Source organism: Haemaphysalis longicornis, unplaced genomic scaffold (genome assembly GCF_048455015.1).
Source record: "Haemaphysalis longicornis isolate Haplotype H1 unplaced genomic scaffold, Haemaphysalis longicornis Haplotype H1 scaffold_1, whole genome shotgun sequence".
In the NCBI taxonomy this organism is placed as follows: Eukaryota; Metazoa; Arthropoda; class Arachnida; order Ixodida; family Ixodidae; genus Haemaphysalis; species Haemaphysalis longicornis.
Window position 1 is genome coordinate 134,377,081 of NW_027526203.1, and position 24,436 is coordinate 134,401,516.

Here is a 24,436-nt window from a genome sequence, read left to right on the forward strand (position 1 = left end):
CGCAGTTCTGGGCGGCATTTGCAGTCTTTGCAATGAACGGCCAAATGTGAATACGGTGACCCTTTTAACGAGCTCTGATGTTCGCGAAGGCGTACGTTCAGGCATCGGCCGGTCTGTCCTACGTATTTCTTTCCACACGTTAATGGAATGCTGTATACTACGTCTTTTTTGCACTCTAAAAACTTCGTGCCGTGTTTCTTACCACATCCCGTCTTCCTTGTTGCTTTCTTTGCTATACAAGGAAGACGGGATGTGGTAGGAAACACGGCACGAAGTTTTTAGAGTGCAAAAAAGACGTAGTATACAGCATTCCATTAACGTGTGGAAAGAATTACGTAGGACAGACCGGCCGATGCCTGAACGTACGCCTTCGCGAACATCAGAGCTCGTTAAAAGGGTCACCGTATTCACATTTGGCCGTTCATTGCAAAGACTGCAAATGCCGCCCAAAACTGCGAGATACGTTAATCGTTGATAAACACAAAAAACGACTAACAAAAGAAATAATAGAAGCTTTCCGTATAAAGAAAGAAGGGAATGAATGTGTCAGCCAACCATCGGTCTTGCTGTCTGACACTGAGTATGCCTTTTTAAATCAGGGTTGATAAATTGTGTGGCGCCTTTCTTGTCAGCACACGTGCGGTGTGAATATGTATAAAATGTTTGGTTGTCGGTGCGCCTTGATATTTTCAGATGGTAGATTGTAAAATTTGAAGTGATGACTGTGGCGTTTATTCCTTGTATATATGTATGTTTTTTTCAGTAATAAAATCTTCAGTTGCTAGTAGCGCTTTGTCCCGTGTACTCACTTGTCCTTGTTACTGCAGCGCTTTTCCCACCATGTATTTCCAATAAATAGTTTCCCTTCATTCATGGTTATCTCTGCCATGACAATAAAAACTGGCACCGACCAAGAATGTTTAAAATCCAAAAAAAGACGTTTCGGCTCCCGTACGGGTGCCTTGTTCATTCCGACGGGAGCCGAAGCGTCTTTTTTGGATTTTAAACATTCTTGGTCGGTGCCAGTTTTTATTGTCATGGCAGAGATAACCATGAATGAAGGGAAACTATTTATTGGAAATACATGGTGGGAAAAGCGCTGCAGTAACAAGGACAAGTGAGTACACGGGACAAAGCGCTACTAGCAACTGAAGATTTTATTACTGAAAAAAACATACATATATACAAGGAATAAACGCCACAGTCATCACTTCAAATTTTACAATCTACCATCTGAAAATATCAAGGCGCACCGACAACCAAACATTTTATACATATTCACACCGCACGTGTGCTGACAAGAAAGGCGCCACACAATTTATCAACCCTGATTTAAAAAGGCATACTCAGTGTCAGACAGCAAGACCGATGGTTGGCTGACACATTCATTCCCTTCTTTCTTTATACGGAAAGCTTCTGTTATTTCTCTTGTTAGTCGTTTTTTGTGTTTATCAACGATTAACGTATCTCGCAGTTTTGGGCGGCATTTGCAGTCTTTGCAATGAACGGCCAAATGTGAATACGGTGACCCTTTTAACGAGCTCTGATGTTCGCGAAGGCGTACGTTCAGGCATCGGCCGGTCTGTCCTACGTATTTCTTTCCACACGTTAATGGAATGCTGTATACTACGTCTTTTTTGCACTCTAAAAACTTCGTGCCGTGTTTCCTACCACATCCCGTCTTCCTTGTTGCTTTCTTTGCTATACAAGGAAGACGGGATGTGGTAGGAAACACGGCACGAAGTTTTTAGAGTGCAAAAAAGACGTAGTATACAGCATTCCATTAACGTGTGGAAAGAAATACGTAGGACAGACCGGCCGATGCCTGAACGTACGCCTTCGCGAACATCAGAGCTCGTTAAAAGGGTCACCGAATTCACATTTGGCCGTTCATTGCAAAGACTGCAAATGCCGCCCAAAACTGCGAGATACGTTAATCGTTGATAAACACAAAAAACGACTAACAAAAGAAATAATAGAAGCTTTCCGTATAAAGAAAGAAGGGAATGAATGTGTCAGCCAACCATCGGTCTTGCTGTCTGACACTGAGTATGCCTTTTTAAATCAGGGTTGATAAATTGTGTGGCGCCTTTCTTGTCAGCACACGTGCGGTGTGAATATGTATAAAATGTTTGGTTGTCGGTGCGCCTTGATATTTTCAGATGGTAGATTGTAAAATTTGAAGTGATGACTGTGGCGTTTATTCCTTGTATATATGTATGTTTTTTTCAGTAATAAAATCTTCAGTTGCTAGTAGCGCTTTGTCCCGTGTACTCACTTGTCCTTGTTACTGCAGCGCTTTTCCCACCATGTATTTCCAATAAATAGTTTCCCTTCATTCATGGTTATCTCTGCCATGACAATAAAAACTGGCACCGACCAAGAATGTTTAAAATCCAAAAAAGACGCTTCGGCTCCCGTCGGAATGAACAAGGCACCCGTACGGGAGCCGAAACGTCTTTTTTTGGATTTTAAACATTCTTGGTCGGTGCCAGTTTTTATTGTCATGGCAGAGATAACCATGAATGAAGGGAAACTATTTATTGGAAATACATGGTGGGAAAAGCGCTGCAGTAACAAGGACAAGTGAGTACACGGGACAAAGCGCTACTAGCAACTGAAGATTTTATTACTGAAAAAAACATACATATATACAAGGAATAAACGCCACAGTCATCACTTCAAATTTTACAATCTACCATCTGAAAATATCAAGGCGCACCGACAACCAAACATTTTATACATATTCACACCGCACGTGTGCTGACAAGAAAGGCGCCACACAATTTATCAACCCTGATTTAAAAAGGCATACTCAGTGTCAGACAGCAAGACCGATGGTTGGCTGACACATTCATTCCCTTCTTTCTTTATACGGAAAGCTTCTATTATTTCTTTTGTTAGTCGTTTTTTGTGTTTATCAACGATTAACGTATCTCGCAGTTTTGGGCGGCATTTGCAGTCTTTGCAATGAACGGCCAAATGTGAATACGGTGACCCTTTTAACGAGCTCTGATGTTCGCGAAGGCGTACGTTCAGGCATCGGCCGGTCTGTCCTACGTATTTCTTTCCACACGTTAATGGAATGCTGTATACTACGTCTTTTTTGCACTCTAAAAACTTCGTGCCGTGTTTCCTACCACATCCCGTCTTCCTTGTATAGCAAAGAAAGCAACAAGGAAGACGGCATGTGGTAGGAAACACGGCACGAAGTTTTTAGAGTGCAAAAAAGACGTAGTATACAGCATTCCATTAACGTGTGGAAAGAATTACGTAGGACAGACCGGCCGATGCCTGAACGTACGCCTTCGCGAACATCAGAGCTCGTTAAAAGGGTCACCGTATTCACATTTGGCCGTTCATTGCAAAGACTGCAAATGCCGCCCAAAACTGCGAGATACGTTAATCGTTGATAAACACAAAAAACGACTAACAAGAGAAATAATAGAAGCTTTCCGTATAAAGAAAGAAGGGAATGAATGTGTCAGCCAACCATCGGTCTTGCTGTCTGACACTGAGTATGCCTTTTTAAATCAGGGTTGATAAATTGTGTGGCGCCTTTCTTGTCAGCACACGTGCGGTGTGAATATGTATAAAATGTTTGGTTGTCGGTGCGCCTTGATATTTTCAGATGGTAGATTGTAAAATTTGAAGTGATGACTGTGGCGTTTATTCCTTGTATATATGTATGTTTTTTTCAGTAATAAAATCTTCAGTTGCTAGTAGCGCTTTGTCCCGTGTACTCACTTGTCCTTGTTACTGCAGCGCTTTTCCCACCATGTATTTCCAATAAATAGTTTCCCTTCATTCATGGTTATTTCTGCCATGACAATAAAAACTGGCACCGACCAAGAATGTTTAAAATCCAAAAAAGACGCTTCGGCTCCCGTCGGAATGAACAAGGCACCCGTACGGGAGCCGAAACGTCTTTTTTTTTTATTTTAAACATTCTTGGTCGGTGCCAGTTTTTATTGTCATGGATTTTCCTGACCAGACGGGTTTCCGTCCAACCCTCGATTTTATCTCTGCCATGTTCGTTCCACAAACGCAAAAGGCATTTGAAATATATTTCGAATATATTCGGAGTATATTTATATGCTTCAGCATACTTTTAAGGTATTCTCAGAGTGCTGCTCTAATGTATTTAGGTAAGTGTATTTTTTTATATTTACAGTGAAATTACACCGTGATAGTTTGGCGGGAAGAAAGGCATTTTCAATATATTCTGAATACCTTAAGCGCACATTCGTGAGGTTCAGTGCATTCTTAATCTATTTAGAGGGTACTTAAAAGCACTTTATTTTCCCCGCATTTTTAAAAAAATGTATTTTCAATATTTACTAAAAAATAAGAAAATAAATTTTTAATGCACTTGAAATACACGTACAAATACAAAGCATACTTGAAGTGCACTTCAAGCATACTCGTCCGTATTTCAAACTTATTACTTTTAGTTACTTTTACGTAAGCTTAGTGATTCCCATCTATACCGAGTAAAACTAGTTAGTTTTCGTTATGATTAAAACCCCAATTAACCAGTAATTATGCCCTTCGGCAATTCAAGCGATCTGAACTGCTGAAGGGTTCTAATTATTGGGTAATTGGGGTTTCAATTGCTCGAGGGTTCTAATTATTGGTTGACTTGGGTTTTAATCGTAACAAACTTTCATTTTACGGGCTCTCAAAACCAGGTATCCATAAAAGCAATCTTCTTCTTTCAAGTTCACCAGAAGTACAGAAGCACAGCACGTGCGCCATGCTGTACGTTCATCGGTCCTTCGGGTCCTTCGTCGTCGTCCTGATTGCGTGGCGTGACAGTTGTGTGGGAAGTTCAAACACGATATGCAACAACATTCTCGGCGGCGCCGACGCTGCGAGATAACGGCAGAGAAGCGCGCGCCGCCGTGCGGTCTCTTATCCCGCGGTCACTTCCTGAGACGCAGCGCCTATGAGCCTTGACCAAGAAGACTGCAGTTCGCTCTGCGCACAAATTTCGCATTAGCGACCATCGTAACCGTCAGGCATTTTCGGAGTGGGTACCAGTTGAGGACGACATACATCAGCGACTGGTGTTAGGCCTAAGATGCTATGCATTGACCCAACCTTCATTTTTATCTTTACTACATGCCAGCAACGTTATACACATTGTACGTTGAGCTGGGGGCGCCTGTTGGCGGCGTTAGACCTCAAAGCGTGATGACAGGCCGTGTCATATTCGCGTCTACGTCTCTCTATACTGCCCAGAAACCTTTGCGCAAGCTTGTTATAAACTTAAAAATGCAGGAGGCTCCAGGCATAGTCACGCGGACGTCGCAGACGGGACACTTATGTTTACGACTGAACACAACTTTCACCTAATGCCCACAACTAGGACTGACCGTGGCCAATAGTGAGCTCTGAATACAGTCAAGGACTTCTGTTGTTCACGCATGTTTTAGGAGGTGGGGTTTGGCTGCTTTTGCAATGATACATGTGCGGGACATATAAATAGTTAATTTGCTCATAATGGCTTAATTGAGAGTTTCCACGTTAAAACAGCCCGATTTCATGCTGGTTGATAAAACATTTTGGTCCTGATGTCGGTGTCAGGACATTTACGGGGTGAATTTTACCGCTGTGCTAAGCATTGCCTTTGCTACTCCTGATGAGCCTAGGAGAACTGTGCGCTTGTACTTGTGCCTCGGATCCGTATGAAAAAATTCAAGAAAATTACCCTGAATACGCACGCAAAGACATGAGCAAAACATTTTTGTGTGTACCCGCTAGACAGCGCACCATTTTCCCAGTATTTAGTGTCTAAATGATATCCAGAAAATTTGGAAACGTGCCGCACTGGCGCAATTTTTCCGGTTGAGCGGTTATTTCCTCTGAAACCTTTCCACCTTTCCCGACGAAAAAATTGCGAAGTAGGTAGAAAGATTTATTAACTACAAGGAGTTCTTTGCACTGTGACTCAAGGAGAGTTCGGAGAAACCGCCTCGATTTTCTGTGAAACAGTTTTGAAGTGTCCCCAGGTCCCACGCCAATGAAGAAAGTAATTAGGGCACGTAGCTCCAGTGTCGAAAAGAAAGAGACCCAAACCGCTTTCCTGGACTTGTGTTGATTGCATACCGCGCTGTGCGGACGTCCTCATATCTTGTTAAGTTCCCCGTAGTCGTCGGTCACCGGGCGCGTGTTGTTGTTGTCGGGGTTCCGAAAGTCCAGCAGGGGCACTCCACCAGGAGCACCTGGATGGTGGCCCCCAGGTGGGCTGACTCCGTTAAAGTTGATTTGGGCGTCCCTCAGTCGAGCCATGACACCGGTTTCCTCGTGCTTCGTCCAGCCCTTGACGGCCGCCACGATTGCCACCACCGTGGCGACCACGAGAAGGAAAAAAGCTACGGCCACAACAACCGTCACTTTCTTGCTTCGCCGGCGCCCGAAGAGAGCGCCGAGCTCTTCTGTGGGATCTTCGTCGGGCCTCAGGAGCCGCGTGATCGAAGATGCCGTGTCGAACATGCCTTCACCTGCCCTCGAAGGGTGAGCAGCCCGGGTGTGGGTCTGAATGCGAGCGGCGACCTCTCGACGGGGACGATGTGACAGCTCGATTCAACAAAGGCTTTCGCACGCGGCCCGTGGCAGTGGCACAAGAAGAAGAAGTGGCAGTTCAACAGCTCCCGAATGATTGACCGCAAAAATGGAGCTCATGTAAGGACAAGAAAAGAAAATGGAAACACGGAAACGAAAGCACCAAAACGATACCCCATTGTATGCTACACAGCAACCAGTGCTCTAACACGTGCAATATAATTGCATTTTACTGCGAAGCAGTATATATCTAACCCCCTCAGTTTTCATTCCTGTGACTCCGATTTAATCGGCGCCGCTGCGGCGCGCCTCCTCCCCACCGCTGACACCGCTTTCACAAGTGTTATTCCCCTCGCCACCACCGATACGGCCAGAGACGCCGTCACCGGGGGGCGGGGCAGGGGGTCCAGAGCCCCCCAAGTATTTTTATGTAGGGCTCCCCCCCCCCCCCTCAACATCCTGCCTCATTGACATTTTATTGCGCAACTTACGATTTCCAAGTTTCTATAAATTTGGCTTCATCCCTGTCGTGGGAGTAGTCACTTGTGCATTGATAACACTCACCAAATATAACATCAGTCACGCATTACCCAACCGACACGCTGAAACTTGCGCTGATGTAAAAGAACGCGGGAGCTGTTTTCTCGTCTCCGTAGGACTTCAGCCTCCGACTTTTCTTGTGCGGGGTTACAATACGTATTGTAGCGAATCAGCGTCGCGACGCGAAAGACAATGCCTGATGTGGTCATTCTCCCCATGCGACAAAGCGGCAGAAGGAGCGCGCATCTCCAAATCAGTGTGGTCAGAGAATTTGGGTATTGACTCGTCACGCTGTGGCGAGTGAAGCAAAGCTTGAGAGTGAAGGCGACAAACGAGAAACAACTGCTATTGATTCGTGAGGAGTGCTATCGAGGCTGAAAGCAGACGGCGAGCTTTGTCGGTCTTAGCAGTAATGCTTGTCAGCAAGGACTGCGTCAAGCGAGATGCACCTGCTACTGATAGGTGAAACTAAAGAGAAAGCGGCGAGCAGGATTTCGTGTTTGCGTTGCACCCGAAGGGGTGACGGAGCCGAAAATAAATACTCCAGAAGCCCAAGGTAGGCACGCGCCAGCACAGAACCACGCCTGTATGTGTGGCTCCGCAAAAATCGCTTGCAGTCGTGTAAATTCACCGGCCGAACCTCCAAGAAGCCACGAAACGGTTGTGTAAACTCCCGAGGACCTTCAGCAACACCGGCAACTGGAAACTGACCACCCAAGAACCTGCAAGTTCGAGATTTCACCCAAGCCACGCCGCGCCCTGAGCTAAGCCTAACGGGCCAACCGAGCGTGGCCCCGGGTTCCACGGGCGCGCGCCGGCTCGTGGTTCCTATAGCTGCTCAAACTGCGCGCGCTCCGCGATTCAACCTCATCGACGCTACAACCCGCCTGACTCCTTCGTGAGGCCACTACCACTGGACAGAATAGCGGAGTCACTGGCATGCCCTCGCCACAGATAAGATATCGCCGCACAACTACCCAGGCCGCATGGAGCAGTCGTGCCCCAACGGCCAATGACATCGCTGTTGCCAGGCCATTGATCACACCCTCTAAAAGTAAGCCGAGCCGACCTCCACCTGAAACAATAATCTTCAAGCCCTTAGACGGCCTGAATCTCTCGGAAACGACGACTACTCAAGTAGGTCTCGCCATCAAATCAGCCGCAGACCTAGCATCAGAAGAGAACTCTCAGACTTACATCAAAATTCGCCCGCAACAAAACTTACTCGCCGTAGACAACTCCTGCCCCACCGCAGTCCGAAAGCTCCTCGAAATCACGGAAATTTCTCTCGGGGGAAGAAAACACTCCGTACAGACCTACCTTGCAACTCGAGCAGACCAAGTCAAGGGAGTTATCCACGGCGTCTCCGACAAGCCAAGAGCTCATGGCATGCCTTCACGCAGGACACCGAAAAATACTTCACGCCCGCATGATGGGACAAAGCAACAGCGCAGTGATCACCTTCGAAGGTGTGTACCCCCCACGCCACATAACAGTCCACAGGGCGGTGACTCATGTCCATCCTTACCGGCCGCGCAGTACACTATGCCTGAACAGCTTGGAAATAGGCCACAAGACCGAACTGTGCCCTCGGAAGCACACGCACCGCTACTGCAATGTATGCAGTACCCCCCTCGCTATCGACCCTGAAGACGAAGAACCGCACAAGTGTGTACCCCACTGCATCAACTGTGACGGGGATCATGCCCCCACCGACCCCAAATGCCCGTCACGACTTCAAGCGGATGAAGACCTCGCTGAAAGCATGCAGGCTCGTCAACAACGAGCCGCCCGTCTTCGCCAACGGGCAAACAAATACCCACCGCCACCTCCATTGGACGACGCCAACTACCCACATTTGCAAAAACCGCTTCAGCGCACTCCGGAAATGCACCAGCCAAGATCGCTCCCAATCAGCACGCCGGTCTTCAAGCAGAGGCCGCAGCAAGGAACGCTCCGCACCGCTGCAACAGCGCCAGAAGACTCCCAACAAGGAACGAGAGGAATCTGTGACTCGGCCAACTCCAGCCAAGAGGCGCCTCCTCGCCTCAAAGACCAGAAGCGACAGCTCAACCAGGGTAAGTGACCCACGCCTCCCAGCCCGTCACACACACCACTCCCACACGCCATCATGCAGGGAAATTATTACGCAAACCGAAATGAATCCAATGACTACAGCAACAACACAACCACCTGCGGGAACGGCTGTCCCAGCCACCAATCTCGCACCACCCACTTCTCCGCATATGGATCTCGAGGACATAATACGGCAACAGCAACAAGAAATCGAAAATCTCCGGACTAACTATCAGGCCAAAATAGACAGTTTACAGTCTACCATCGTTGCCTTAACGGCTCAGATGAACCGCATGGAACAACTACTCACCAGCCTGACCACTAAACGCCTGTCTCCAGATGAAATGCCACCAGCAACGAAGGTACTTGTCCAAAGCTCAAGCACACCAGAAACCAACGACACTGATTATGACCTATAATTCTCAGCAAGCTAGGAACACACTAATTTGGCAATGGAATTGCCGAAGCTTAAAACGCAAAAAGGCTGACTTCAGATGTCACATACAAAATGCCGGACAACAGCCTGATATCATCCTCATCCAAGAAGCCCACGGATGTCATACCATCCCGGACTACACCACCTTCAGCAGTCCCAGCATCACTCGCACCAAACGTCGCACTCAACAGAGCACAACTCCTGTACTCACCCTAACTTTGGTCCACAACAGCATCCCAGCCATCCAGATCGACACCTCTGAGTGGAACACCGACACACAGGAAACGGTGGCCATACAATGCCAACCTACGAGTACGATGGCACCCCTGACAGTAATTAATACATATTGGAAACCAGGCAGGGACATCGGATCGGTCGATTGGGTCAAAAGAGTGGCACACGACCACAAACATAGCCACCTGGTCGTTGCTGGAGATTTTAATAGCCGCCACACAGCGTGGGGCTATACGGATTCAAGTCCACGAGGCCGCAAACTACAAGAAGTCACCACACAAGCAAAACTGACACTACTTAACGATATCCTGCAACCCATCCATATTGGAAATAGCGTTGAAAGAAATACGATGCCAGACCTTGCATGGACCAATCAACCCAAGTATGCACAGTGGTACAATACCCAAGAGAACCTGGCCAGTGACCATCACATCGTTGCTATTGAGTTAGCGCCCTTACGGCCAAAACAATGCAGCCGACGGACCAAATTCCAAATGGGCACCATCGCCCTTACGGCTTGGGACAAGGTCCGAGCCCTGCTTCAGGAATCGGAGCCACCAGTCAACCAAGAGGAATGGAGCAAACAGATCCACCAAGCCGTACGCAAGCACACCACAGAGCTCACGACGACACGAGAACAGCCGACCGTTGACAATCATCTCCTCGCACTATGGGACCGGCGGCTTAGCCTGAGAAAAAAACTGCACAGAAACAAGCACAACAAAAAACTACTCCGACAACTTCAGGAACTCTCCGACGAAATTCAGAAATATTCGCAACAGCTCATCAATGACAAATGGGTGCAATTGTGCGGTAGTATGAATGGTCGCCTCCATACAAGCAAAGTTTGGCGCATCCTTAACAGCCTACTAGGCAATAAGAAAACGAGCCACACCATTCAAAAGCTCAAGCTCCACACAAAAATGACTAACGATGACCTGGCTGAGCTTCTGCTGGATCATTTTTTTTTCCTCACACCACTACAGTGTCTACTAACAAGTACCCGAAGACGTCACTCCCACAACCATCAACTACGGACATTGATCAGTCATTCACAATTCATGAACTGCAAAACGCCCTAGAAAGCATCCGAAGAAATACAGCTCCTGGACCAGACCAAATTACCTTTAAATGCTGCAGAACCTACCATACAACCACTTCGAAGCCCTCCTAGGTTACATAAACCAAGCCTTGGAAAGTGGCCAAATCCCTATGGCGTGGAAAACGGCACATGTAGTTGCTATTCCTAAACACGGTAAATCACCTGATGACATTAAGAATTTGCGCCCCATTTCCCTTACCTCCTGCATAGGCAAACTCATGGAAAAGATGGTTCAGGCCCGCATTGAATGGGCTCTAGAAGAAAACCAGGCTTTTTGTTATACGATGACCGGTTTTCGCCGACATGTCTCTGCCCAAGACACCATACTCCGCATTCATAGCGATATAGTGGAAGTGAATAGCGCTGCCCAAACTCGTACCATAGTCGGGATCGATATAAAGAAAGCTTTCGATACCGTCGCTCACGAGCCAATACTCGAAAAAGCAAAACGCAACAAATTAGGACCAACTATCCAGTATCTTACAGATTTCCTCACTAACCGGCTCGTCAAAGTCAAAGTAGAAGACCACATCAGTAATGCCCGCAAACTTACAGCAGGAGTGCCCCAGGGAGCCATACTTTCTCCAACTCTGTGTAACCTGGCCATGAGCGATCTTCCACCCCTTCTGAATGATATCCTGGGACTAAAACATTCCATCTATGCCGATGATACTACCCTTTGGTGTCACACGGGCTCTCCTGGCACTCAAGAAGAGACGCTGCAGCGAGGCATAGACGTAGTCACTCAATACACGGCCTCTATTGGACTGGTGTGCTCTCCTGAGAAGACAGAATACACGGTTGTCATCAACTCCCGCAAGGCTCCCGCAAACGATATCCGGGGGCTCATGAGGCTACACCTAAACGGCAAAGAAATTCCGCGAAAACACTCCATACGGATCCTCGGCTTTCACATAGATCAGGACGGCACAGGTACAACCTGGCTGAAAACCATCACTACTCAAGCGAACCAGATCCTCCACATGATAAATAGGGTGTCCTGCAGCAAGTATGGTTTAAAGGAACATGAAGGTAGCAAGGTGGTGGAAGCTCTCCTTATCTCACGGATCATGTACGGCCTTCCTTACAGTAGTAAGGAAGGCCGTATCTGACAAAAACTCAGCGCACAAAACTCGAAGTAATTCTCCGCAACGCAACCCGTATCGCAGGCACCCCAAGATTCACCCAAAATGACCTATTATATGCCACAGGCGCGCTGAATACACTCAGTGAGAAGATTGACACGCACCACCTCGCCCAAACTCAAAGACTACAAACGTCGCCTCAAGGTCGTCTCATCCTCCTTTATCTGGGCCATAACATCTCGCAGCTCCAGCATATTCCACCAGAGCCGCCACCATGGTCATGTCCAGCCAACATAACCTTGAAGCCCATACCCAAAAATATGGGTCCAGACCAGGCAAGTCGCCGCGCTGACAGGGCAAACCGCTACAACAGGAAGACATTTTCCCCAGAAACTACGGACATTTACACCGACGCTGCGTACAACAAAGACACCAAAATCGGAACGACAGCTTTTCACAGCGACGTCCTCTCCGCAGTAGCCATTACGCCCCCGCACTGTCGTCGACATCTCTGGAGCTTCAGGCTATTGTAAACGCCATAGAAGCACACCAAATTCAAATAAAACTGGTAATCATCACGGACAGCAAATCAGCAATTCTCAATCTACGGGAGAATCACCCCCACATGCGCTACACACTCGCCAGCATCACACGTAACCACCCCGAGCTTCATACCACTGTGATATGGGTCCCTGGACACGCAGGTGTAAAGGGGAATGAGAAGGCCCATGCCTTAGCCCGAGCTGCTCTCTTTGATCCGGGCACCCCAGTACCCTGGCCTCGCTTCTATGACCCAAAAGAGCACCGCCGAGAAATGCATCAGACTCGTAGAAAGTACTTACGGGACGTCAGAGATCAGATAACCACCCTCCCCTACCCCCGAAAATTCGCCCGCCCTGACGCTGTTCTCATTCGACGTGCACAAACGGGCACGCTACCAACACAACACATACAACACTACATAGACGGGCTTCCAGGCACACCAAAATGCTCACACTGCGACCAATACCCCAACAATGAACACACCCTCTGGACATGCCCACACATACAAAGCACCCTGAGATCTTCCCTGCAACCAATTCCTGCCACAAAGCGCCCTACTTGCTGGGAGGCATGGGTCACACCCCCCAAGGAGCTTGAAGAGCTCTATTGGACCACGCTGGTGCACCACGTTAAAAACACGCCAGGACTATAGATAGCCGGGACTATAGTCCCTGCAACCTAACCAAGAAGCCGAGCAGTCCTTTGGACACAGGCTTCAAAATAAAGTTTATCTCTCTCTCTCTCTCTCCAGAAGCCGCGGCGGCAGACAGACAACCATTCTTGCGATGGATGACCAATCAGCTCTCGAAAGTACGAAGAATGCGGCGTGTCAACATAAAAGCCGCGTAGATAACATTAGGTAAACGCACCCACCGGCATGTGTGGTGGTTTTTCGGCAAGATGAGCCGCCAAACAATGCCGCGCCGCCGTGCAGCAGCACCAACAAATTGTAGTAGTTGTACTGTCTCCAGTCACAGCCCGTCCTGAGATTCGCGCATGGCGTGTTAGCTCCCTGAAGGGTGCGCGGAATGGGGTGTTTCTATGCAAAACGCGTATGGTGGCACTTTAGTAACACGCATCCAGCGGCATGTGTATTGCTGCACCGAACGATGTCGTAGCGGCGTTGAACATCCTGTAAGGTAAAAAGCTGTTGCAGTGTGTCCTCCCTTCCTCACTTATTTCCTGCGTTTTGTCGGACCAGCAAGGGCATGTGTGTGTGTGTGTGTGTGTGTGTGTGTGTGTGTGTGTGTGTGTGTGTGTGTGTGTGTGTGTGTGTGTGTGTGTGTGTGTGTGTGTGTGTGTGTGTGTGTGTGTGTGTGCGTGTGTGCGTGTGTGCGTGTGTGCGTGTGCGTGCGCGTGTGTGTGCGTGCGTGCGTGCGTGCGTTTGTTGTGGGTATGCAGTCCTGCAGTGTGCCCAGGGTGTGTCCCCTTTTGAGGGTGGTGATGCAGAGAGGGGAACTTTCACTTTTCCGATGGGACAGAATTGTTCGTGGAGAATTCCTGATGTTGGAAACCACGAAACGACGGGAGGATAAAACGGCCCTGCGACGGGTCGCAGAGTGTGACGTACACGTACGTTATAATAAGCAAGTTCAGTTTGTGAGGTCAAGTAGTCGCCATTTTCTATTTAGATGTTGCAAAGGATGCTCTTATCAATTTATCCACATGTGGCCCTTAATTCTTGAGTCGCGACAGCCTGTTCTGATCTTATGTTCTGCTTCCTCCAAGCAGCATGTAACGGCTTTGGCATGTACTTTTAGAGAGTTTACAGCATTAAGATTGGTGAGATATCGCTGGCATTTAGAAGCAAGACGCATCCGCGCTAATGCCTTGATGAACGGGAACGGAGAATGAATAGAGAAATGTTGATATAAAGTTCTCATTAAAAGCATGGCGAGTATCCGATGAGGGAGCCGAATGTTATTTAGCTCCGTTCCGAATTTTACTTGATGTTTGTTTTCATTTGTTTTGATGTATTTACGCCTGATGTAAAAAATGAGACTTTGTTTCCTTTTGATCGAAACTCTTCATATTATTCTTCTTTCACATGAACTCTGATTTCTATGGTGTTCGAGGTACAGCTTTGAGCCTTAATTTATTACATATTATTTTGTTCATCGTTCAAAATTTGTGGCAATAATGCAATCGCAAGTCAAATATGAAAAAAAACGTGTTCTGGTGTTCCCCAGGAAAGTTTTCTAGGACGGTTCTTATTCAATATTGATATTAATCACATTGGGCAGACAGACCCTTCAGTAAAATTCGTAATTAACGGAGACAACACGAGTTTGTTCACCTCAGAAGAGGCTAGCAACAGATTACTCCAACGACATAATGAGGCCCTTCGCAAATAAGCCGTATAGGCCTGTTGCAATGGGTTCTTGAATAACACCAAAAAATCTATGGCAATTACTGTAATCCCTCGTTATAACGAAGTCAGCGGAACAACGAAAATTTTTGTTATAAGCGGTATTTCGATATAAGCCACCACTCGAGAAAAGCTAAAGAATTCGAGCTTAAATTGCGCCACAGCTGCTAGGAATCAAAGCACAACATATTCATTGAAGCAAAACATTATTCAGGTGCAAACATAGCAGTTAACTTTGGCTATTTCAAGGTGTAGCCGGGCGCGAGCAACCCGTGCTCCAATTTGGCCAAACATCGCATGACGCTGTGGTCCCCGCACATAAAAGTGGCAGTGCAAGTGGCCACTTTTATAGGGGGGCGTGCGGGCGTCGTGGAACGCTACGACAGTTTCGCGCTGAAAGGCGCGGCAAACGCCGCGGCTCGAGTCTGAGGTTGTGTTTGTTGAGCTAAAAAAACCGATTAATGGCTCATTGTGGGTACACAGCACAATCATGAAAACTGACCGGTTTTGCACTAGGGGCTTTGCAGGATCACTGGGCAATTTTTTTCCGAGGTATGCAGCCGTGAACTTTGCAACACAATAGTTTTTTGGCGCCCGGTTTTCGACGACACTGCAAATTCTACGGTTCGAGTGTGTCGGTCTTCGCGCACCGTCGCGTCTAGGAACACCAATGTCTAGGAACAAAATTAAATGGCCCTACCACGCACTTGGACTGTTTGTATAAAGTTATATGGGGCGAATCGAGCTTGACCGGCTCGAGAAGATCGCCGGGGAAACACCAGCTTGCGTTGACCCGCCATGTTGACAGCCGGCCTCACCGCTGGGTCGCCGCCACTCCGCGGAGCCTCCGCTCGCCACTTCGCTCTAAGCGGGTCAAGGTCTTCGTGAGCTTCGAGTAATGGGGTCTGTAGAAAGTTTTCAGAGGAGGACCCCGTGATAGCAACGACGGACCGATGTGATGGCCTGAACTGGTGCTGGTACCCGAAAGTGACCGAGGCGATGGGCGGACTCTACGACGACGGATCCTCACCTCCGACAATTTCCCTGGATGGGCAGCGATTCCAAGAAAACGGTGAGGGGAGTTCAGCAGCGCATAGCGGAACGAAAGACGTGCTTCGTCTACAACACGATTTGAGTTTTGATATGTCTGGGATGCACGTTCAGAAACTGAAGAAAAAAAGGGAAACAGAGAGGATATTCGCTCGAAAACTATGCAGAGACGGAGAAGCAACTTTGGGGTTGACCGTAATGACAAGGGAGGTATTTGATGCGTTGAAGGAATTCATGCGCCAGTTGCGAAGACCAGAATTTGTATTGAGATGGCTGAATGAAGATATCGAACCTTTTATTGACACAGACTCCCTGGAAGAGGAATATGCCACCAACATAGAATATCAAGATGAAATCACTCATGCTATGATCCTTATCTACTATTAATTGAAATACAAAAGGTACTACACCACAAAACCGAGCCAGATCGACGAGATAATAAATTCCTCTACAAACTTTAATGAGTTTTATACACTGACAGAAGACTTATATGACCCATTTCATGTGTAGAATTTCCAAGAAGCCTCTGCGATAGAAACTTTGCATGCGCCACAGTTCCTACCGCAAGCAGAGCGTTACAAGGAGACAACTTTGTTGGCTGCACGTGTTCTTCAGACAGAAGATGCCTTGATGTTCTGTGCCTTCTAAGAGACTGCCGACACTACCATGAGCAAGTCAGGCATCAACTCGACTCCCTTGACGTCACCACAAGCTACGGATCGAGAGTGTTCCGAAACTGACATCACGGATGTACCCCGTAGAAAGCTGAAAGGGGAAGATGAGACGCACGTGTTGTCAACTAAAATACAATCGATGGGCGACGGTGAAGAGCGGAATGCTGACATTTTTGAGAGACATCCCAAGAGGATTGTCGTTACACGTATCGTACAACACAGCCGAGGAGTTTGCGATAAGCCCCCTTTTACGAACCGGAATGCATCTCACAATAACAGTCCAACTAGGAAATTACGAACGTCCAGAAAGAAGCATGAAGGAGCTAAGAAGCTGTTTTCCGGTCGAGGTTTATATAAAATGGTTGTATACATATCCGAGTTCAGGGGCGTCGAAGATAAACTTCGAATTTTCGCATGGCTTCATCTGCACCGACTCTACCGGCTTGTGCTCCGAAGACGGCCCCTGATGCAGCATCGCCTACCGTTTGCCTGAGAGTATCAGACAAGAACGAACGAACTGAAGGCCCCTACTGGACGCGGACTGACCACGGCTTCTGTGTTGGCGGGGAAAATGGGGCCGGGGAAGATGTAGAAACTTCCTAACCATCGCCGCGGCACCGATGCAAATATCATCATCGATGCCCGTAATCTCTCGTGAGCAGCTCTCGCTTGAGCTGCTTCATCTTCCTCAGTTTGCCATCTTTGTAAATAGAACCACCACCGCATCGCCGGGACGTCGCGGCTATTGGTCTCTCCTTGTTTTACAGGGTCTAAAAAACATGCGTTTTGGTTGGCACTAGAAAGAAATTCGAATAAAGCGATATTTCGAGTAAAGCGATTTCGCTATAAGGAGGGATTACTGTATTTTTTGTGCAAAAAAAACGATTTCAATAAAAACCAATATTTAGTTTTTAATGGGTGTCCTGTATATTGTAGCCAGCTTTAAAACCTTAGGAGTAGTTTTTACCCAACACATATGCTTTTGGAATCGCACGTCGACCAAGTTGTCAACAAACTGTCGAGAGTAACCGGATTTCTTTACACTAATGGTGACCTATTTCGGACGGAAACAAAGCTACTCATTTATTATTGGCGGTTCCTGTCGTACGTAAACTATTGTTTTCTTGTATGGGGAGGAAAGACGGTTACAAATATTCCTAAAATATCTAGGTCACAAAATAAAGCTGCTCGATTTATACCGAACGTTGCAGCAGATCAGCCAACTAGATCTTTTCATATCGTTTGGTTTAGTCAGCACGGACAACTACTATAATTACCGTTTATGGAAGGCATGGGTTGCTGAAAGAACAAGGCAAGCATTTAATATTTGTACTACGTCCAACCTAACCGTTAGACAGAATTTCTGCAACACGGGACGACCCGATTACTGGACTCTCCGTCCCACTAGAACAAATTATGGCGACCACATGCTGCGAAACATTGTCCCGAAACTTTGGATGTCTTAAGTAGCACTGGAAGACGACTTACGTTCAAATATGGGCTTAATTTTATGTATAGCGTAGTGTTTGTGCGCCATTGTCGCTAATATTGTAGCGTTTGTTTCTAACTGTACCAGATTTCTTATTCTTTTTTTTTGTTTCCATCGTTTGCAATTAGTACATCCACCATGTAAGTGTTGTATAGGTGTTTGTAACATGCAAATGTTAGTTTTTCTCTGATATGAATAGCCTTGCTTGTATTATTTATCATTTCACTCTTGTACGCCATCTTTTTTTTTCCCTCCGAATCTGAGACAAACAGTTCGTTTGTCACAGAAGCGTCCCGCGAGTTTCTCACATATTTGTTTGCGTGTTACTGTTTTTCAATACGTTTATTCATGTGGTAGTACAACTCTGTAGTTGCTGATTTTGTTATCAAGGTGGGGTGGGGGGGGGGGGGGGTGCAGTGTCAAGCTACGAATGTTTCTTTTTGCAAACATGAAATAACGTTTCTGTGCCGACGTCTATGACAGCCACCACTCGGAGGGTCTCGAGGCCTTTGGGCTGCTTTTCAGGTTTTTTAAATGAACCTTACACTATCCCGAACCCGAATTGGCAAATTATCAATACTTCCTAGCTTTCACATTTTAAGAGTCACACGCTTCTCGACATTTCCTAATACAAATGTAATTTACATTCCCATTATTCAAACTGATACGGCCCGAGGATTACTGATCACCGATTTTCTATAGGATAAAATATTTTGGCCTGTATGTATTCCTTCGTACTGGTCACAAATGGTTCAAAACAGAAGAAACAGAAAACGGGGCAGGCCAGAGCTCTATCAACGCTGAGTTTTGTTCAGCCCGAGTCTTAGTGCAACGAAGCCATACGAACTGGGGCAATGATCATACCGACGTGTGTTAGGTGTGGGCCGCGTATAAAATCTAACGGCTCTTTTATTTGATCCCAGCTCTCACGCAATGCCCGACTCCCAAAGAAAGATCAGTGGCTTCTTTTTACCAGCTCCAAAGTGTGCATGGCTTGAAAGCGGAGATTGTCAAGGTATAATATTCCACAGCTCTTGGTATTTCATCGCGAGTTCCGTTTGTGTGAATCCCTCCGTTCAACAATTCTCTTTGCTTCTACGCTTTTATCTTTCACTACCAGGTGCGTCTGCTGAAAGACACGTCCTGCAGTGTCATCGCGCAGAGCAAGGCACAGGCCATGATGGTAATAATTGACATTTCATTGACAATTTTTTTGCATTTTAAAAGTGGCATGTTGATACCGTTAAGGACGGTGCGAATTTTGCAGAAGTTGGTCCATCCCGTACCGACAACACGAACGCCGTTGATGTATAACCATCCCCTGACGACAGCGCCCGTCCTCCGCACATGTCACCACCGTCAACTGATTTCTCGGCAGCTATGTAGTTTCAGTACATCCGAACTAAAAGTCTTGCCTATCGGTTATGCAATACCTTTTTGTTACACATAGGCTCGGCAAAATAGTGTAAACGTGATTTCGCGCATTTTAAAAACCGAATAGGAAGAGAAAAAGCAATAAATGCCTTTTATTTCATTTGTAGAAGCTTAAACATCGCGGCCTGCTAGCCGGACGGCAGAAGAAACGAGCTCGAACGAAATGAGCGGTCTGCATTTGCCTTCAAGAATTCGAGAGAGAGTTCAAGCGAGGACGAGTCAGCGCTGAACGACCATCCGTCATTTTCGGCAGAAAACTACAGGTTCCTAAAGAACCAAGGCTGTCTATCATGTCAGCTTGGCTGGTTTGAGCGATTTTCTTGGCTGTCCTACCAAAGCAAGAGCGACTTTTGTCACAAGTGTCGACATTTCAAGGAAAGAGAGGACAATGCTACAAATGTGGAACTAGCTTTTCTTAAGACCGGTTATAACAATTCGAAAAAGGCTGTCGAAAGGTTCAAATCAAACGAAATTCCTGAGCTCTGGGAATTGTGTTTTGCGTCTCCTATCGCAGCAATGCCACAAACATCAGGATGATGCCAGGGGAAGTGGCGTTGCTGGGTAAATTGGCACCCGGGGCCCAGAAGCTTTTAAATGCGGAGCATTTCTTAGGCTCGCCTGGTCCTCCGTCGTTGATGGCGGCGCCGTCCACACGCTCACTGCGCATGCGCAACTCTCCTCCTTACACCCACAGCTCCGCGATACTACACTATAAAAAAAAAATAGTTAGCGGCGCCCGGTTTCGATCCCACGACTCTCTGGCTGCAACGGGAGGTACGCGGTGCTCTTCCCACTACGCTATAAATCCGGGACAGGAGCAAGTGCTACGAACGCGCCTTATGTCCTTGACTCATTCAAACTACGTCAAGAAGCTACTGATACAACGAAGGCACGCGAAGCTGAACGTCAACGGAATCGACGAACTGAAAACTTTAGAGGGGGATGCTGAATTTCCCGTGGGAAAGCTGTGCCGGGAAGCGCCACGCGCCTTGCAGCTCAACCAGCCCCGTCCGCAGCGCCTCTGATGCTGATTGCGGCAGGATGCCCCTAGGGACTGGCCAACCAAAGAATCCATCACGAGATAGGTTCGCGTTCAACCACCGTCGTCATCTTCCCGTAGGGGAACCGACGAAGAAGAAGAAGAACGAGAAGACAAAGGCGCAACAACAACAACAACAACAAAGCTGCGAAGAGGAGGGCGTGTACATTGCTCTCAGCCGGTGCACCAATGTCAACAACCTTTACCTCACCAAAGCTGACGGAGACTACCGATTCTACCACAGAGACAAACAACATCGACAAGAACATGATGGACGAGTTTCGGCGCCTCGAGAACCACCGCCTACTCACCGTAACACAACAGCACTTGCGTGCCTTTGCCACCGGTGTGGACCCGGATGCGGAATTCCCTCTGGCGCTAGTAAAAACCAGATCATTCAACATAACGGCAACACAATGGAACCACACGGAACCGCCACGATGCTTCGCATCCTCATCAGGGTTCCCCACGGGAAGATGGTGTAATTTTTCACCCCTCACATATACGAAACAATTAATAGTAGTAAAACTAGTATTAGTGTTAGTATTATTAATAGTAATCCTTTCATTGTTACCATATCAAGGCTCATTCACACCTGCGACTCGAGCTACTAAAAGCGATTTCTGCCGCCCTTGTCTCTCGGCATCGCTCTCGCCACGCGACAAAAGCGATTGGTCTAGACCAATTTTGTATCTTTCATTTAGATACAATTGTACAAAAAAAAACGTTTCACGGATACTGAATGCGTGGGCTTCGAATTTTTAATACAAGCATGCATAATATAAAACATGCAATGGGAAATCGAGTTACGAGATAATTTATGATGTGTAGTTATTCATAAACAACAGGCAATGTATCAGGAAAGTAAGCAGCAAAAAAATTAGTGCCCTTCCACTCTTTGAAGAAGAATGACCTGCGAGGCTGGACCCAGTCCACGGAGTGCACGAAACAAAACACCTTTATAATTTGTTTGTAATTTGCGATGGAGCATACTTTCTAGCCAATTAGCTGAATGAACCTTCGAAGTACCCAAGCTTTGTTCTTGCGCACAGACATGGTGCTGCCTGTGTCCTCCCGCGTCTTAAGCATGTTTTTGTTTGTGTAACACACCAACCCAATCCCATCTACCACTAATGACACCGGACAGGTCCCATTGGGCCGTTTAACAACCGCGTTTAAACCTCGCGCCAGCACAACGGACTTTTCATCCACCAGTATGGGCATGAAACCTATAGCTGAGCGTGCGCTCCCCCCTACCCCTTCCCACTATTCTCCACTACAAATCTGTGCACGACTAACTTCGGTCATATGCACGTGCTTAGAAGTGACAGACGTGCCAGGTCGAAAATGTCCATCTGAAAGCCCTTCATCTGAAGAAGTGATATTGCCTCACTCCGGCGTTCCAAGCGGGCAAGTTGCTGCTCATTCGGGAGGTATTCGCAGCTGCTCGACGAGCTGGAACTTGGGGAGTTAACGGCGGCGGCAGCAGCCTTCCGTCGTTTTTTGCGCCAATTCGCGCTTCTGTTCAGGTTGACGCTTCAAATATAGCTCTTCTTCCTCCAAACGAACGGCATGCACCCGTCCCATAACGATTTAAAGCCTGGAAGCCCTTGAGCTCTATTCTCGCGTACAAACATGTGGCTGCCTGTTTCCTTTCCCCTTCGTAGGCATCTTACTGTCTGTGTAACGCATCAACCCAGACCCGAACCACTCGATTAAGGAGACAGCCGAGAAAGCGAATTGAACCGTGTCATTTCTACGTTCAAATCTCCCACCAGCCCAACCGGCATTTCATCGGCAGTGGCATGAAGATATAAGCTGTGCGTTCCCGCCCCGCTCCGGCCACCCGCAAACTGTCCACGCATAAACCGGCAACCGGTGATGGCGCATACTTGGGCGTGAAAGACACCGCCGAAAATGTCGCTCGGAAGGCCTTCCAAGCTTAAGAAGAGTTGCAGGCTCACGCCGGCGTTTCAACTGGGCAAGTTGACCTTCAACCGTGAAGGATTCGCAGCTACTGGGCGAGGTAGAGTTTGAGCGGAAACGGCCGGCGGGTTTCGGTCGTTTTAGGACGCAGCTCTTTGGCAGCCGTTATCTGGTTTTCGCGGGGGTGGTGTCTGTTTATGTCCGCGTGACCGAGTGAGCAAACGCAGCAGCGACGACAGAAAGAAAACGGAGAGGAGCGTCAGGCTAAGGGTGAGGGAGAGGGTTGCATGCGCTGCTATGGCGCCATCTCTCTCACTCCTTCGCCCCCACACTTGTTTCATGCGAAGCCGCCAAGGAGTGCCCGCCCCGTGACACTTTCCCCAGACGCTGTTCCGTTCACCACTAATCCAAACTACGTAACATTTGTGCGGGAGGTTCACACACGATTCGCAACAACTAGAGTTCCTGTATATCGCGTAGCGCAAGAGTTGCGCGTCTGATTGCCACATGCCGCGGGTTCCAATTCGACAGGACAGCCCGCTTTCAGTGCTGCGCACAAGACCCCGTATTCAGTCAGTTCTGCTCAACTGAGCATCAACGATTGTGGAAGCGGCGGCAGCGGCGGAGCTGATAAGCAGCCGAGAATCGTGCGCCAGTTTTTGTCCCGCCGCTCCTCGCCACTCATTTTTCTTCTTAGGTGGTTCGGGTGAAAAGGAAAAGGAAGTGCACTGGGGATATTATTGAGCCCCACTGGGGGCTACCCGATTATATTCCCATATTTTATGCAGAATTTCTGGCTATTCTTCTTGCTGTTCTGAAACTCGATTCGGCGCAATCTTCAGTGATGATACTGACGGATTCCCTCTCCGTGTGCATGGTCCTTTCTTCAGAAACTGTCAGTCCCATGCTTAAAACTTTTTACTCCTTCGTTCCCACGTATGTGCGGGCAATTAGGCTTGTCTGGCTGCCTGGCCACTGTGGATTAGCCCTTAATGAAGCCGCGGATACACTAGCGAAAATGGCATTGTCGTTACCTATTGTGGAGGTGCTTCCCCCGTTTGCCTGTGTGTTGTTAGCCCGTTATCGACAATACCTGTTGGCCCAGGACGTGTCCGATCACGGGCTGCACACCTCTCCGGAACTCGACCACCTCAGGTTTCGGTGGAAAAGAAGCCTCTGCCAAACTCGCTCGTGCGAAGTTTCGCTGACTTCGTTTCGGTGTGGTGTTCCCCCCCTTAACAGGTATCTTTACCGGGCAGATCTAGCAACCTCACCCTTGTGCCACTTCTGTCATGAAATTGAATCGGATGAGCATTTCTTCGTTTTTTGCCGCCGATTCTCGCATCACCGGAGAAGACTGCTGGAGGCTCCCCTGCGGCGTCTTGGAATGCCACTAACCTTGCCAGTGCTTTTGTCGTTTGGAGGCACACAGCTAGGTCACTGCCATGGGGATGTCTGTCAAGCCATTCATTCCTTCATTTCAGAGACAGCTCGTCTGCCTTGTTAAAATGATTCTGATCAGGCTCTCTCACTCCTCTTTCTCCTTCTATTTCTGTCTTCAACCAATAGTCTAAATTCTTTCTTCGACTGCACCTTTTTGCCTATCTGGTTTTTTAGTTAAAAAATACACTCTTCTTGGCCAATCCCCCTGAGTGGGTATGTGCCACTTTATGGGCCACCACCACCACCACCACTGGGGGCTCACCTGCATACAACCCAGTGCGGTGGGTAGGGGGAGGAGGGGGAAATAAAGATTAGGGAGGAGAACGGGGGTGGTAAAGAGATAGGTGCCGTTGGCGCGGCGGCCTACATACGAGATTGGTGGCTTTCCCGCAGGACCTGGAACTCAAGATGGCGGATGGACGCGCAACTC